Source organism: Bos grunniens, chromosome 1 (assembly GCF_055505025.1).
Source record: "Bos grunniens cultivar Pamir isolate PY7600 chromosome 1, Bosgru_T2T1.0, whole genome shotgun sequence".
In the NCBI taxonomy this organism is placed as follows: domain Eukaryota; kingdom Metazoa; phylum Chordata; class Mammalia; order Artiodactyla; family Bovidae; genus Bos; species Bos grunniens.
Window position 1 is genome coordinate 86,320,398 of NC_141165.1, and position 3,397 is coordinate 86,323,794.

Consider the following 3,397-nt stretch of genomic DNA (forward strand, 5'->3'; position numbering starts at 1 on the left):
TTTTGTCTTTTTTTTTTTTTTTTTAACCCTTCAATGTAAGTTGCCTTGTGGCAGGACTGGGAGCAACATGGACCCTGAATTCAACTGAGAGGACCCTTCCTTCTCTTACTTTACATTTCACTTTACATTTCTCTTCAACTTGGCTTTTGTGGTCCCAGGCTGCTGCACCTAGGCTCTGTCTGTGAAACTAGTTCAATCCAGGTTTTCACTCAGTTGGGGATCATAAATTGAGTTTATCCATCGTTTGTGTCATTCCTCTTCATCTCTTAAAACCCATAAAAGGTTTAGGTGTCTGTTTTTTACTGCAGGATTAGAATCCCACTCTGGTCAGTTTATACTAGACAGATGTAGGTTATACTGGGTTTATTGATCACAGTTCACTGAAAAAGAAAACTGTAATAGGTATTTGAACAGAGTATGCAGTATAGAAAAATGGTTAGACAGGTGTTGGAACAAAAGGGAACACAGATAACCCAAAAATGATCACTGTGAGAAGTGGCTACCACCCTCAAAGCTGGAAACACATGGGAAGGATTCTGGTTACTAGAATGTAGGTGCTCAGGATGTGTGGGAGAGTGGATCCTGCAGACTTGGTGTTCAGATTTTTGAGACATACCTCCCAGCTACTGCTGGGGCTCTGAAAGGGTTCTAGAGGAGTTGAAGGCATTTGGAAGCTTGGGATCAACTGCCAACACTGAGAGGAACAGCAAAGAAATGTCCCCTTTTCCCTTTCCTCCTAGTACCTCTCTATAGAACTTAATAGGAAGCTTGCTGGTGAAGGAGTCTGGAAAAGGGGTTGGGATTTTTTTGTTTCTTCAGCCTGGCAGTATGTGGGATCACTTGGAACCTCACCCACTGGACTGCCAGGGAAGTCCCTGGAAATGGTGTTTTTTTATATTCCAGGAGAGTTTGGAATGACAGGCTTGAGAAAACAGGCAGGAGATAAGCAATAAGAGGAGGGAAAACAAGCACAACAGAGTTTTCCCTTAATGGGTTCTGGGACAAAAATGTCTTGAAACCTCTAAAGCAAGAAACTGGAAAGCTATCCTGACAAGATGGAGTAATATGTATGGGAAATGATGCTTAAACAAAAACGCCCAGGAGAGGTAAAACCTCATTAAGAATGTATGGAAGTAAACTGGAGAACCTCCCCAAGCACCTGTAGGAAGCCCTGCCAGTTGTTTAGTACCTATTGCTCTGATTATACTTGAGTGTCCCCATCTCAACCAGAACTGATGATGAGAGAGTGAGGTTTCTCTGTGCCACCTGTTATACACAGACTAACAGTCACCTGAAGCCACCACTGTCCTGAGTCCCTAAAAGCTTTCTAATTCTCACCCACAGGAATACCAAGAACCCCTCTCTGAAATTTCCTCTACAGAAAATTAAGGCCATCAGACATCATCACTAAATTTCTATAGCTCTTAGGAGGATATCCTAGAAATAATAGAACACCAGGATGAGATTTAAAGGAGGGCATTTTAGCAATGGAAATAGATCATAATGAAGTAACTCTCCAGAGTAATTCTAGACCGCAAAAAAAAAAAAAAATTAGATGACAAGAATTATGTAATAATCTTAGCAAGAGGCACTGAAATAATACTAAATCAATTTGCTTTCAATGTGAGAATCTACTTCCAAAGAGCTTGAAGTGCTATAGTTTATGCAACTGCATTCCAAGCTCACTGACTTGAAAACAGTGTTTAAAAATCTCAAGATCTCAAAAACGATTCTGTTTGGAAAAGCACATTGTAAACAAAAAATGTACTTGATTCTATTGGAAAATGCTTAGAAAACTTATATTTAAAGCTTTTACTTGTATAAAGCTAAAAATTATCCGAATTTAGTTTATTTTTAGAAGTTTTTTTTTTTTTTTTGGTGCTGATAAGTAGGTCACACACCAAAAAGTAGAGAAGAGGTCTAATTACCTAAGACTCAGGTCTCTGGTTGGGAAGAAGTGGTCATTTTAATTTTGAATAATAACAAAAGCTACCATGGGAGCTGAAACACAATCATGCCTCTTTTGGCTTAAAAAAATAATTCATGCATTACATATTTTATACTGAAACACTTATTCCAAATTTAGTGGCTTCTTGGGCAGAAGGATAAATTAGAGGCTGGGGTTAACACACACACACACACACTACTATATATAAAATAGACAAGCAACAAGGACGTACTGTATAGCACAGGGAACTCTACTCAATATTTTATAATAAACTATATGGGAAAAGAACTTGAAAAAGAGTATATATATAATACATATATTAAAAATATATATATTGCTGTTCTGTACATCTGAATCTAACACATTATAAATCAGCTATACTTAATAAAATTTTTAAAAATAAATTTTAAAAAATTAAACAAATTTAGTGGCTTCTGCATTAAATTGTCTCTAAATGTCAAAAGTTATTTTGACAGTTTAATTTTACAGAAGGTGGTTTGTGTATTTCTCCAGAGTCTTGACAGCAGTTACTACAGGAAACATGTATTTTAAGTGAGATTGAGGGTTTTTTTTTTTTTTAAGTTTTTAAAACTTGTATTTTATATACAAAGAGCTAGTATTGTTAAGGCAGATGTGCTGGATGATCCATTTAAGGAAGTCAGTTAGTCCAACTTAATGAAGCCGATGTCCTTCACATACTGGCGGAAACACTGGCGGCACTATGGAGGCCGTATTTCCGGTTCAGACAGTGCTGGTTTGAGCAGACCCGGCAAGAGCGAGAACCCTGGCCGAATTTTCTCAGATGGCTCCAGTGGAGCTGCTGGTGACCCATGTTGCTTTCTCGGCTGCAAGGAGGCAAAAGGAAGGGTTTTTTTTCCTCAATGTTCCAAGACCATTTGTATTTATTTTCTGTTTGCATTTTTTGCTTATTTTTTTATTGGTTTGTTAGACTTTCTTCTCAATTCCTATGGGCTCTTAATGTAATTAGGAAGATTGACGTTTTCTTAGTAATTAGTTACAAAAAATTTCCCTATAGAAATAAGTCCCCCCACACAGGTAGGAAAAGATTGATTGTTTGATAGTCATGGTAATAAGTAACCACCAGAACCGGTTATAAACCTGTCTAATCAATCAATGACAGTTTGGTTCATTGAATACATATCTGAAAACCAACCAATCAGTAACAGCCTCATGCTTCGAAAGTCAGCTTTAATCATCAGTGGTCTCAGGCCAGTAAACACTTCTGTACAGACATCATCACACTTCCCTATTTGCTTCGAGCAATGCTGATCACTTGACCACCGAGGCACAGGTATGTACTAACCACCGGACTGCCAGAGAATTCCCAGGTCTTGTCTTTTGACACCAGTTTTCCATTTATCATTTGACTTTAATTATAAGGCTTTTTTTTTTTTTGCCATGCTAAAGTTTTTGACTTTCAGATAGTTT

At 37.6% G+C, this 3,397-nt stretch overlaps 1 pseudogene across 1 annotated transcript; it reads right to left on the reverse strand.

The window, feature by feature from the left end:
- Positions 1-1,839: 1,839 nt before the first annotated feature.
- LOC147379826 (small ribosomal subunit protein uS14 pseudogene) lies at positions 1,840-2,907 on the reverse strand (annotated as a pseudogene). The gene has a single exon (XR_015163926.1). The product of XR_015163926.1 is annotated as a small ribosomal subunit protein uS14 pseudogene (transcript).
- Between the last annotated feature and the right edge of the window lie 490 nt (positions 2,908-3,397).